The 13,919-nt window shown below is 41.7% G+C and overlaps 1 protein-coding gene across 3 annotated transcripts in view; it reads left to right on the forward strand.

The window, feature by feature from the left end:
• Positions 1–1,171: 1,171 nt before the first annotated feature.
• rfx2 (regulatory factor X, 2 (influences HLA class II expression)) overlaps positions 1,172–13,919 on the forward strand; it is a 32,690-nt gene continuing 19,942 nt past the window's right edge. For all 3 annotated transcript variants that reach the window (XM_056275573.1, XM_056275574.1, XM_056275575.1), the window contains exon 1: positions 1,172–1,306. The gene's annotated coding sequence lies outside the window, so the exon portion shown is untranslated. The remainder of the gene's footprint in view (positions 1,307–13,919) is intronic.

Genomic DNA, 13,919 nt, shown 5'->3' on the forward strand with positions numbered 1-13,919 from the left:
TCGCGGATGTAGTGAGAGTAGGGAGCAGGTTGTGGAGAGCCTAGCGAGGTGGAGGTATGCGCTGGAGAGAAGAGGAATGAAAGTCAGTGGGAGCAAGATGGAATACTACATATAACTGAACGAGAAGGAGGACTGCGGAATGGTGAGGATGCAAGGAGTAGAGGTCACGAAGGTAGATGAGTTAAAATACTTGGGGTCAACTGTTCAAAGTAACAGGGACTGCGGAAGAGAGGTGAAGAAGAGGGTGCAGGCAGGGTGGTGTAGGTGGAGAAGAGTGTCAGGAGTGATTTGCAACAGAAGAGTTAAAGGGAAGGTTTACAAGATGGTAGTGAGACCAGCTATGTTGTATGGTTTAGAGATGGGGGCACTGACAAAAAGGCAGGAGGTGGAACTGGAGATGGCACAGCTGAAGATGCTAAACTTTTCATTGGGAGTGAGGAAGAAGGACAGAATTAGGAACGATTATATGAGAGGGACCGCTCAGGTTGGACGGTTTGGAGACAAAGTAAGAGAGGCAAGATTGAGATGGTTTGGACGTGTGGAGGAGAGTTGCTGGGTATATTGGGAGAAGGAGGCTGAATATGGAGCTGCCAGGGAAGAGGAAAAGAGGAAGGCCAAAGAGGAGGTTTATGGATATGGTGAGGCAGAACATGCAGGTGGCTGGTGTGACAGAGGAAGATGCAGAGGACAGGAAGAGATGGAAACGGATGATCCGCTGTGGCGACCCCTAACAGGAGCAGCTGAAAGAAGCAGGAGAAAGAAGTCTGTATGTCTGTCTTGTCTATCTGTCATCTATCCATCGATCTCTATGTCTCTATCGCTATCTCTCTCTCTTTGTGTGCGTGTGTGTGTGTGTGTGTGTGTGTGTGTGTGTGTGTGTAAATATATAGACAGACAGACAGCTAGATAGATAGATAGATAGATAGATAGATAGATAGATAGATAGATAGATAGATAGATAGATAGATAGATAGATAGATAGATAGATAGATATAGATAGATATAGCTTTACCGTGGTAAGAGCGCCTCCTAGGGGACGCACGTTTCCGTTAAAAGAGGGCGGGGCTTCCTTTGCACCCTCCTTCCCGTATTGCGAGCGCTGACGTTCGCAGTGAAGGATAGCAACAGTTGCCCCGAGACCTCTCGCGCCATAGTGACTGTAGCCGTGGAGACAGTTACTTGCCAACGGGGGCAACACTCAGCAACAGCACCAGCGGAGCAGCGGCAGCAGCAACCACTGGAAGTCAACGAGCGAGTAAGAGAAGGGAAAGAGCACAGCCAGGGCAGAACTTTTCTCAAGGCAAAGGTGACTATATCTACACAGAATTGAGATATTGAAATTGTTCTTGATCCGGAGTAAAATACAGTGGGATTGTTGAAAATGCGTTGCTACGAGTCTCTCTACTCTCTTTCGACCAAATAACTTTCCCCACCCTTTCGCATCGACCCCCAAATCGAGACGGGCTTGCCCGACCTGGGATGCAGCCAGTCTTAACGACGCTAAACATAACGTTTACGACGGTTCAGAATTAAACGACAGCCTAGCAAAAGTATATTACTGCCGGCGAAATCGACGGCTTTACGATCTGCTGTATTATACGTTTATTAAAAGTACAGTCAGAGTCAAGTTTTTTTAAACGTTTTAAATAACGCCAAGGTGTTTGCCTATTGGGAGTTGGGTAGGTCTCGCTTCGACTCGTCGCTCCCAGTTCTGTTACCCAGTTGCAGTGGTAAAGGTCGCTGCCGAAGCTACAGGTTGTTAGCTAACGCTAACTCGGGCAGTAATCGTGGATAGCGTTGGATTTAAGTTCAGATGCGAATTCAAACGTCCACAACACTGCGAATAAAGCTTTATCCTGTCCACTGCAGCATACCCAGGGTTCAAGTCGAGCGTCGTTTGCACTTCTTTGTCCGTAGCAGGTGGCACATTCAGCTAACGTTAGCTTAACGTGGATCCACGGGCTAAAGGCTTGAGTCCGAGGTAAACGACGGGATCACTTTCACTCCAGGAAGCGAGTGTTACCTGCCCCCCTGGCCGCCTTTGATCTCCAACGTTGTGCGTCGACGCCTTGACGCTCGAAATTATGGTTAAAATCCACAATTGGTAAAATGTCAAACGGTGGCACTTGGAAGATGTAGCTTCGATCAGCAACGTTGCCACACGCATATTAAATACCAAACCTGCTGGACAACTAGAGAACATCTCCGCTAATAAAGGCGTCCCTGTCCGTATTCCAGCAGCACGGTTTAACAGTCAACCTATGTTGTATAAATCCATTCAGTCAATTAGTGCCAGCTAATGATTCTTCAGAGTTAAAACTTTAGCCGCAACAATTTGCTTGTCGCAGTTACGATGTGTATAGTGTTCTTGAACAAGCGGAGAATCAAGTTGCAGCTAGATGGTGCTATGATGGTCCATCGGTCTCTCATCCAGTCCTTGTTTTACTGTTTTAAAGCGTGAGATGGGGGTGTTGAAGTGCTGTTTTCTGTGTAACATGGTTATAAATTGACAATAGATATTCCCGATCCCGCATGTCCTGCGTAAACATACATTAATGTTGCTATCCAAGGCCTACCTATTCTAATTTTTCCATTTGGGACTTTGCTCCCTCCTCTAGCTTTTGCAGGTTGTTGGATGCGTACCACACCTGTTGAATAGAGCACCTGCAGATTACTTGCTAATAACCATGTTATCCTCAATGGTCATGTCGCACAGTTTAGGTTGAAGTGCTCATTGGGTTTGCCATGGTATTCAATTTCAAAGAGGAGTGAGTATACCAATGTGAACTACCAGGAAAAAACGAGAAAGCAACAAGAAAAGGAGACCCCCCTGTGTGGTTTTACATAGCTATTTTTGTCAGTTTTACCAGCATGGCTGGTTCCAAATCCTTTTCAGGTTTTTTTTTCTCTCTCTCTCTCCATTTAGGCTTCTGCATCTTTTGTCTCCAGAGAGACATTTTAATCTAATGAGCCCACTTTTAGGAGACAGCTGTCAGGCGTTTGTTCATTTGTGAGATTTTTTTTCTTTTTTCCATTGAAGCATCAAGAACAATCATTGCAGCATGAAAATGGATACACTAATAGATAGCTTATCTTGTTTTTACTAAGGAAATAGGTTATACAATGTTACAGGTAGTTTTTCTACATAGGCTAGTATTCATCTTCAATTCATCTTCTTGTATTCAAAAGTCTGAATGATACATGTTGAGAAGATGCATTGTACATATTACATATTGTAACGATCTTGTAGCCCCCCGAATGCACTACAATATATTTATTGGTTTTATATATTATACACATTGTACATACATAACTGAAAATGTTCCCCAAATTGAACATTCAGTATATAAAATAATAATGAAAATTTCACTTGAAAATAAATAAATAGCCAATAATCAAGTTTAAAAGGACAAATACGTATATACAGTGAAAAGAAAAATTAAGTAAAGAAATAAAAACTAAAGTAAGACTATAATTAATCACGAACATAGAACAGCATACAGCACAACATTCCTCACAATAAATTAGTTATTTTCACAATAACTTCACACTTTCAATGCTTCTTCAATGTCATCATTTTTAACAAATTCTAAAAACATCTCCCAGATGCTGTAAAACTCAGAAGCTTTCTTCCTATCTATATCTGACTATATAAGTGAGTTTCTCAATTTCAGGGGCCAAAGCTGATGTTAAGTTTTTCAGCCAGTGGCCAAGAGAGGGGCAACTAACATTCTTCCAGCTCAGGGCCTGGCTTGTAGTAGACATAGGTTAACCATTTTTATTTCTTCATTAAAAAGAGAACAGTTGTCTGGATAAATGCTTAGTATACACAGTTAAGTACTTGGAGGTATTGGAGAAGAGGTAATTTGAGAGCTCCAAAATTTTTGAATCTCCTCACATTCCCACAAGCAGTGATATGAAGTACCTTGATGATTACCATATTTGCTGGAGTACAAGTTGCACTGAGCAAAAAACGTGTTGTTGTGAGAAAAAAAAACACAAGTCACTTCGGTGTATAAGTCACATTTATATGGTGCTACAGTGGTGATGGGTGGGTCAGGGTTTTTTAATACCTGCATCCACCCGACCCATTATGAGAGCCAATGCGCACCGCCAGACCTGCTAAAATATGTGTTAATTAACCACCCAGACCCAACCCGCAAACTTTCAAATTTAGCCCAGGCTACAGCAAAGGCAGCAGTGTTGCACAATTTCGTTTTTGGGCTGTTTGCCCAACATAATACACTAATTGCAAGCCATAGCCTGTTGTATACTAGCCTAATAGTGTCTGGATCTAGGCTACTAAATAAACAGACTAATTGTTCCAAATTGTGTTTTTTATTGTTGAATAGCAGCAAAACAAGTAACCCTCCATTAAAGACATGAACTCTCTCTCTTTCTCACTCACTCTCACACAAACACATACATGTAAAAGCCCCTTCTTTCTGACCAAAAAAAGAGTTTTGGCAGTGTAAACAAAAGCTATGGATACCACTTAGGGAAAAAAACTTGTAGGTAAAGCCTCAACACTAAAACACATGTATTGACCAGAACCACGATCGCACATTGATGATAAAGATGCTTTTGTGCATGTGTTTGAGAGCGAGAGAGAGAGGAGAAGAGAAGGTGGACTAGTAATGCACAGCCTAGCCTGTTGCATGCAATGTTTCTACGAGTTATTGATAACTTACTTGGAACACTACTTTGTCACCTGCTCGCCCGAACACGCGCATCAGCATGGCATTTTCAGTTGAGTCACAAGATTAAACAATGCCATCTAGTGGCTTTATTTGAAATGCGGTGTATTCATTCATCCATCCATCCATCCATCTGTTATCCAAACCGCTTATCCTGCTCTCAGGGTCGCGAGGATGCTGGAGCCTATCCCAGCAGTCATTGAGCGGCAGGCAGGGAGACACCCTGGACAGGCCGCCAGGCCATCACAGGGCCGATTGATTGACAGCGAGGTCACGTGACAGAAAAAGACTATCGACAGATTTCCTACCGTACAGATGTTCTGTTAAACAAATGTATATTCTGTTAAACAAATGAATGTGGTGTATTTGTCCCACAAAATTACATTGTACAAGTTGCTTTGGAATATAAGTCGCAGAACCAGCCCAATTACATTGTACAAGTCGCTTTGGAATATACGTTGTGGAACAAGCCAGATGAGTAAAAAAATAGTGACTTATAGTCCATGAAATACAGTATTGCACTTATAACATTGGTCAGGAATATTAGGATCAAATTTAATAACTTTACAGGGGTGATGTATATTCTCATTATATTGTATTAATCTCAGTTGAGAATTGATGGTTTGTGTTTGTGCCTTTGAACATATTATACCCCATTCATCCACTATTATACCCAATTCGTCCTCTTGTAAGTCTTGTGACTAATCCTGTCTCTTACTTTCAGAATTGTCTTTATGGTTTTCTCTCTCTCATCGTCAGCCACTTCTCTGGGGTCTGGTCATGGTGGCAACAAGCTAAGTAGGGCACTCCAGACGTCCTTCTCTGGAGTGCCCTACTATGGTTTTCTAACATTGTATTATATAATTGAGTAACGCGCCCTTTGCTGAAACAATTTTTTGCGGAAAATCTCCCCAGTGTGGACATTGGGGGTTGTTGTACTGAATATTTTAGGTGTGCCAGAATAAAATTAATTTGTAAGTTGGAAATGCTCGAAGAAGTGTTTCTGTGGCACATGTACTTCGCTTTCAGCACGTCAAATGACATTAGATTGTTGTCTTCATAAGGATCCACTAGTTTCATGTTTTAAATGTTTTAATTTAAATTTTTTAAATCCCATGTCATTTTTAGCTGGGCCAAAGTGTTCATTGCCCCAAGTTTATGAAGAACAAGACAACACTGGGGAGTTGTCCAGATATTTATGTACTTCATGCCAGACAACAATGGTGTTTTTCACAAAAGGATTAACTGGGTTTTTTATTAATTTCTTAAAGGAAGCAGAGTATAAAAAGCTATCCAGTGCCAAACCCCTTGAGGACAACAATTCAATTTGCAACCAGGGCAGAGCAACCTCTCTAGAAAACAGGTCACACTTTATTTGTAGGGGTGGCACCCCTCAACTTGGCACTCCAGTAGTACCACTTTAAATTTGGTAGTTGCAACCCTCCCCTATTGTAAGGCAAGTACAAAAAAAGAGTGTCTAAGTCTTGGCTTCCTGTTATTCCAAATAAAATTTGAATGCAGCTTTCTGACTTTTGGGAATAATGAGGGTGGAGGAACCAATGGCATTGATTGACAAACATAAAAATTTAGGTAATATACTCATCTTAATTATATTTTTTCTTCCCAATATAGACAGAAGCGATGTTGTCCATCTTGTGATATCTTCCTTAAGCTAAAATGGTGTGTGAGCTAAGGGTGCTTAACCCTGGTGTTATTTTAATACCCAGATCGTTAAAATCTCCTATGGCATTTACAAATGGATGGGGTATCGTTGGTTTTCTTCTGTCTTGTTCATTTAGGAATATAATAGATGATTTATCTTTGTTCTCCTTAAAACCAGAGAAACTACCAAATTGACTAATCAACTTTAAGAGGGATGATATTGATTTTCCAAGATCTGATAGAAACACGATGTATCATCTGCATACAATGCACAAGGCTCAGCGTTTTCGGTTTTTACCGATTTTCACTGAAAAATACCCAGATTTTTAAACTGATTTTCACCCGGATTTTATGTTTCCATGGATCCAAAGGTTCCTGTTCGTGTGAGGTTATGTAACAGTGTCCTCTTGTGGCGAAATTCGACATGCTGGATGGCTTTGAAAAATAAAAACCGAAAACCCTGAGCCTTGACAATGCGATACGATACTCCCGATCCCCTGTCCTAATACTACAAATGGAAGGGTGTGATTTTGTTGCCATTGCCAACGGTTCCATGGCTATTACAAAATGTAAAGGTGAAATTGGCAAGCCTTGTCTTGAGCCATGAAAGAGCTTAAACTGCTGTAAAAGCAAATGTACTTTTGCAGAAGCATCAACAAACAGAATTTCAACCCATCTAAGAATGCAGTCACCAACCCAAAACACTTAAGCACCTCTAGTAGATAGGGCTATTCAAGTCTGTTAAACGCCTTCTCCAGAAGATGCATTATTGATGTACGGTACCGGTTTATTTTTAATTGAAAAAGGATTTTATTTTTAATTTTCTTTCATTTATCCGTAGAAAACAGCCCTGTAATTTTTCTGCGTATCAGAATTTATAGTCTTGACTTGGTTGTTCAGCAACTGCAAACTGGAAAGTTCCGGTAGATTCTCTTTTAACAAAGCTCTCTCAGACCTAACTGATTAATGTACTGTTGTTTATAGCATGACTATTTTGAGCAAGGATTAAACCCACGTAAATGGAACATTTTGCTCGTTTTGACCATTTCACTGAAAGAATCTAACCTTTGATTGGTTACACGGTCCACGACAAAAAAGAAAATAAAGAAAACTGCCACCCCCTACCCAATTTCAGCATGACACTGTTATGTTTACATGGCAACTTCATATACAAATACACAAGTCAAAGAAGGTAAGGAGATGGGATGGACTAGGAGTAACATGTTACTGTTTTGAAAGTCAATGTTATGAATCAGGTTATTTTAGCTTTTTGTCTCTCTCGTTGTGGTAAAGGTATGGAATTTAGGCTTTCATAGGAAGGCCAGAAGGAAAAGGTCCTCAGAGAGTAGATTGCAAAAATTGGAACGCAGCAGGGGATTTTCTTTAACAAACCTAGTTTTAGTTAATTTGACATCTGTCCTAATTTTCAGAAATCCCAAATGCAGAATATTGTAGTACTAATGTGAATACTGTATAATTTTTCGCTGTTGTACAATTATAGTATCTTTCATGTATGTAGACTTAACTGACATTTTCTAATACATGACCTAATTCCATATACATAAAAATCTAAATGTTTGATGTACTGTGAACACAATTTATAATTTTGTGTTGTATCCAAATTTCCTAGTGAGAAACCCAGAAAGTAAAATTTACTAATATGTAATGAAAATTACTTAACAAATAGAACAGTTTCTAGTTTTGGACACAAACCTTAACTCGGATATTGCAAGTGCAGGTAATCAAGTGTGCCATTCCTTACATGGCCGGAGCCTGTGATAAACGGTCATGCTGTGGTCCCATTAGATGATAAAGTTGAGTGTGGTTCAAGCACAACTGTGCTTCAGGTATAGGCCTGGCCTGGCCTGGCCTTCTGTCCTCTAGTACCCTCCCTGGAGGTGCTGGCGTGATTGTGCTGCGGTGTCCACAGTAACCCATATGTCATTTTCAGTGTTTGATGGGACTTGTCTGTAGTACAGTACAGCTCTCAAATGGACAGCTGCACTGGTCTCTTGGGCAGGGGATGATCCTACTCAGCTTTTGATCACATGTCGTATGTGTCTATCTGTGTGTGTTTATGTGCATGGATGGGCTTTTGCGTGTGTGTGTGTGTTTGCTTATGCTTTATTTAGCCTATCTTGATGTGGCCTACCAATCCTCTGAGGAGAAGTTTTAAAATATAATACCCTGCAACAAATATAGATAGAGGTCTATTCACTGTTTTCACTTTTGTTGTTGCTGTTAATGGTTGGTTGTGTGCATATAAAATATCCCCCCTCCCGAAGAGCCGAGCTTCTGTACATTTCATCTGATATTAATACAATTATCTCAAATCTCCAGTCAAGTACATGTCAGGAAATTACAGAGCAAAGCAGAACTGAGAGGAGAATGCCTTGCGGGGCTTGTTAAGTGGAAATTAGTATTGTCTTTTCTGCACGAGTGTGTCACTCTTACTAATTCGTTTGTTTGTGGATGGCTTTTGTTGTATTAGTCTGATCAGAATTTGATAAAAGGGGAATAGTTGGATGTTAATTGTCCAGCCTAGTCTGTTATGTCCTGTCATGTCAGATCTTCCCCAGGTAGAAAGGTTTTGGAAATCAGTGTATGCTTCTGTTGCTAGGATACTCAGAAACAACCTCTTCATGTACAAAAAATGCTATCCATGATTGGCCCTTGCACACAGTGACAACAGGTTAAAACTTGTTGAAAAATGAAATGTGGCTGTCTTTGTGTGTGTGTGTGTGTGTGTGTGTGTGTGTGTGTGTGTGTGTGTGTGTGTGTGTGTGTGTGTGTGTCTCTCTCTCTCTCTCTCTCTTTCTCTCTGTCTCTGTCATCAGGAGCATTCTTAACATTCCACCTCGTTTGTATTGCTGCTACACAACTGCTAATTAAATTTCCTGCCACAAACAGCAGACTGAGCTGGGACATTTGCATTACAATGACAGCCCCCTCCCCACCTTCTCTGAACCTTTTCAGGCAGGGATAGTGGCACGCCCCCCCCCCCTCGTGCTTTCCTCATTTTTTTCCATCTTGTAGAGTTTTGGGCTGGTTTGTTTAGAGATTTTTTTTTCAAAATTTGGTTGTTTTCATGTCTGATATTTAGATGGGGGCAAAAAAAAAACTTTCGCCAATGTAAACTTGCTACTATGAGAGGAGAGCACCTGAGGCGAGGTCTTAACTGGAGTGAGATTCAGTGCTATTTTAGTGAGTTGACCTAGGCAGGCAGCCCTTCTTTTTTCTTCATTGATTTGCTGGGTCTCCAGGGTTGCACTTGGAAGAAAATCTTGACATGGAACACAAGCGGAAGAAGTCAGACTCACAGTTGAAAGAGGCTGAAAAGATCACAGGGAAGCACTAATGCCGTGGTTTGTTTTAATTACCTCTTTGTAATAATCAACAAAAACCTTGTTTGTAATGACAGATTGTTCTGGTTTGGTGGTGCCTGTCAGTCTTGATCTTCTTCCATTGTAGCCCACATTGCAACCAGGGGAAGAGCACCAACAGCAAACAACTGTCAGGCCAGTCAGTGTTTCCTGTTTGCCCTTTAAAACCTGAAAGTCAAAAGACTCGTTTTCCAGTTAAATAAAAATAAATGCATGAAATTCTGCAAAAAGCAATATCGTGAACTTTGATTTTGATGCGATGCAGAGATGTAAAAAGCAATGAGGAATCGAAGAGTGGCTTGTCAGTGAGTTGAGTATAAATTGAAGAAACTCCTCTGTAAACTGATTTCTAATTGATGAAAATGCTGGAGAAAAATACAAGACTAGTCAATCATTACTGATAGTTTATTGGTTTTTTTCTTGTTGCTTCACGGGCCTCTGATAAGTTTCTTAAGTTCTAAACAAAGCTGAGCATTAAAAAAGGCAGTGGCTCAGCAGTTGGACAGTAAAAAGCTCACGGCCTAATTTAAAAAAAAAATTGTGCGATATCATTTATCTCTTGTACAAGAAAAGAAGGTTGGAGAGAGAAGGGAAGACGTAAAAAAAAAAGATCCTGAGTTGGATTTCAACCCTTCAACTCAGGTCCTCAGGCATAAGCATAGTACAAGGTTGAGCTCCCAGGACACCTCCCGTAGCATTGTTTTTTAAGAAGCACATTTTCTTTAATAAACCCATAGTGAGTAGTGGCACAAAATCCTCAGTGTGGATTTCCAATATGCGAAATCCAAATGGGAACAGTTGAAATGTGTATATCTCAGTCTATGGAAGCTCTGCCTAATTTCGTGCAGTCTGAACTGGGCCTTTATTTTGTATAGAGTGGGCCTGTCTTTGTGCAAACTGCAAAGAAGTTAGACTAGTGAGATTTTTAGGTCAGATGATGACTAATGACCCAGAAACCTTTCCTTCTTGTGCTTTGTAATTTGAAAGATTGGACATACTGGTGGTCTGTTGTGCATTTCTTTAAACTTATCTGGACACTGGACTTACCCGTTGGTTGCAATGGTGGTAAGAGATGATGAGATGGTGAGATGGTGATCTCAGTAATGTAAGTAGCCGTACAAATTATTGCACTCATGCAGGTGTAGTTCTTTGGTGGCTGACTGCAGCTGTTGGTTAACTGGTAGTGTGGGATGTGGCCACATCTCTGTCATTAATGGATAACAGTCCCAGGGTGTTGCATTGCAACGATAAAGACATTCTTCATAGATTTAATTCAGTCGTTTAAGCATGGCCAATATTCATTTCGTAAAAAAAAAAAAAAATCTGCGTTGAATCCTAAAGCAATCACTGATGACACATAGGTTTGTGTCAAGTAGTGCTTGTGAAAGCATATGGCGTACCTCAGTGTCGTATCGGTTTGAAGTGCACTCCTTGCCAAGAAAACAGAAATCCCACATGTCAGATAAAGCCTTCCCGTTTTGTTCATCATATTATTGGGAACATGCTTCCAGCTTCAGAGGGCCATCCATCCATCCATTATCTGAACCGCTTATCCTCCTCTCAGGGTCGCAGGGATGCTGGAGCCTATCCCAGCAGTCATTGGGCAGCAGGCGAGGAGACACCCTGGACAGGCTGCCAGCCCCTCACACAGGGCTGGCACACACACATACACACCCATTCATACCTAGCGGCAATTTAGTATGGCCAATTCACCTGACCTACATGTTTTTGGACTGTGGGAGGAAACTGGAGCACCCGGAGGAAACCCACGCAGACAGAACATGCAAACTCCACACAGAGGATGACCCCCAAGGTTGGACTACCCCAGGGCTCGAACCCAGAAGCTTCTTGCTGTGAGGCGACCGCGCTAACCACTGCACCACCGTGCCACCCACTTCAGAGGTCAACTTTGTGCAAAATCCGGTTCCTCAGCAAACGTGTGATTGACACCTGTTCTAAAGGGCAGCTGAAAACAAATGGGCTGATAGCATGACCTTTACAGGTATAGTGTGTGCATCTACACTGGAATTATTCCCTTGCTCAAAGAAAGAAGAATGTAAGTTTGGGCTTTGCTGAAGCCTACGAGTCCTTAGTTGTTCTATGTTCTCAGTCGTGGTGGACTGTTTAGATTAAATGGGATCATCCTACTCTCGTGTTTTTCCTTGCATTATCAAGGAGCTGTACTGCTGTGTAGAAAACCAATGATTTAAAGGGGAAAAAAAACTGGAGAGTATGTTGCATGATGCAATTAAGCTTTTTTGGGGGGGGGTTGTCCATATTATGGGCTTTGTCTCTAACTGCGTGGAATGTCTCTGTTGAAATTTGAGCTACCATGCAAATGTTGTGTGGATATGCACTCATAAGAATTGCACCAAGGCCAGCCATCAAGAACGTTATTCGTTGAAGTGACATAACTGGGGGGCCCATAAAAAGTTCTGTAGCATTTCAGTTTCTTTCCACCATTTCGACTGGCAAACCGGGTGATGTGACGGTGACCGCTGAGCTCACAAGCTCTGTTTCATCAGCTTAAGAAATGTCAGATAAATGTTAATTCGGAAGAAAAATGCCCACACATATAAGATTATGATCTGATTACCTTTGTGGTTATGATTGTCCCCTCCCTGCCGCCTCTTGTATTTTCCAACTCAACTTTTCATAAACGTGCAGCTTTGCAGTTGAAAATCCCTATTCTGCATCTTGCAGTGTTAGTTGGTGGGTACGTGGTTGCGTTTGTGTGTGTGTGGTAGTATGGGGGTATATATAGAGGTGGTGGTAGTAGTGAGGCAGGAGGGTGGGGGGCGGGTGTGCTGGTGTATTGCATGGGTGAACACTGTCTCCATGACAACGGTTTGATCATTTTCTCCGTGGCTGTCAGGCCTGCGGTACACGTGGTGACGGATAGGGTGGACAGGTTGTGGTGATGACCAGTGGTGGGGAGGTGAGCACAAGAGGGGAGGGGAGGGGAGGCTGTAAGCACAAATTGGGGCTGATAACCTCTCTCGCTCTCCCCCCCGCCTCTCACTCTCTCTCGCTCTCTCTGCCATCTGCAGACCCCAAGAGCTGCTTTGATTGGATTAGCCATGAATTAATGAGACAGGCTTGAAGAGTGGCCTCTGCTGTGGAAATCTCTTATCATATCTTAATTCGCTCTTTGTGAGTGTGCGTGTGTGGGCTCTTGTAGTTTTTTTTAAATTCCTAATGAAATCAAAGACAAAGTCAACCTGAGTTTGATATAACAAAAGAATGGTAGCTGAATTTGTTTCCAAGCAATGATGATATTGATCAAATGAAGATTAGAAAGCGTGTGTTAAATCCTCAGCAGCAACCTGTTTCTTTTCCCTGAGAGCATTTATCAATGGTTTGTGAGAGGGACCCTTCTTAAGGGTTGGGGGGGGGGGGAGATTTGTCTGGATGCTTGGGGAAATGGAGAGCTAATCCATAGTAAAAGCAATGTTGGACAGATGTCCTCTATACACGTCACTCTGACAGCAACAAGTGTCTGCTTGGGCTTTATTGCCGTGTTGTTTCAACTACCATTGAGTTGTAAAAAGAAGCAAGCGCTCTGCTCCAGGTTTCTCACTGTCTTTTCTGTCTAGGTTGGGGAGTTGGGGGGGGGGTCTCTTGGCTTAGTTTAGAAAGCAACTGTTGTTTTTGGGTTCTAGAAGTGTAAGCCATGTTTGGAAGGTAGTTTTATAGATGGCTTTTCTGCTGAATTAAACTGTTCTCCTGCTTTTGACTAACAGATACCGTAGATACAAAAGAGAGCCCTTCATTCTGCCCGCTTCACTGAAGTCTAAACCAGCACAAAAAGTATTAAAATTTTTTTTAATGATCTTTCCTCACTGCAACACAAGGATAATTCTACCCTCTGTGTTTTCTCCCCGTTGCTGAAAATTAATAGCTTACATATTTATTGTTGTAAGTTTCTGCTTAGTGTGTGATAGAGGGATCAGTGGGGGGATGGCATTGTTTGGTTTGGGAAGTATTCTGTTGGTTGCATAGCAACAGGCTCCTGGAAACGGGAGTGGACGGTGTTGCCACTAGCAACCGTTGTTGCTCTGCAAACAATGTGGGCCAGTGCAAACATGAGCCAAGACATTGGGCTCCTGCTTTTAATTGAACATCTGCATGTGTTTTTCTCTGATTGAGGGTTGTTTAAGTTAGATTTGTCAGTGAC

The sequence above is a fragment of the Lampris incognitus genome, chromosome 3 (genome assembly GCF_029633865.1).
Source record: "Lampris incognitus isolate fLamInc1 chromosome 3, fLamInc1.hap2, whole genome shotgun sequence".
NCBI lineage: Eukaryota > Metazoa > Chordata > Actinopteri > Lampriformes > Lampridae > Lampris > Lampris incognitus.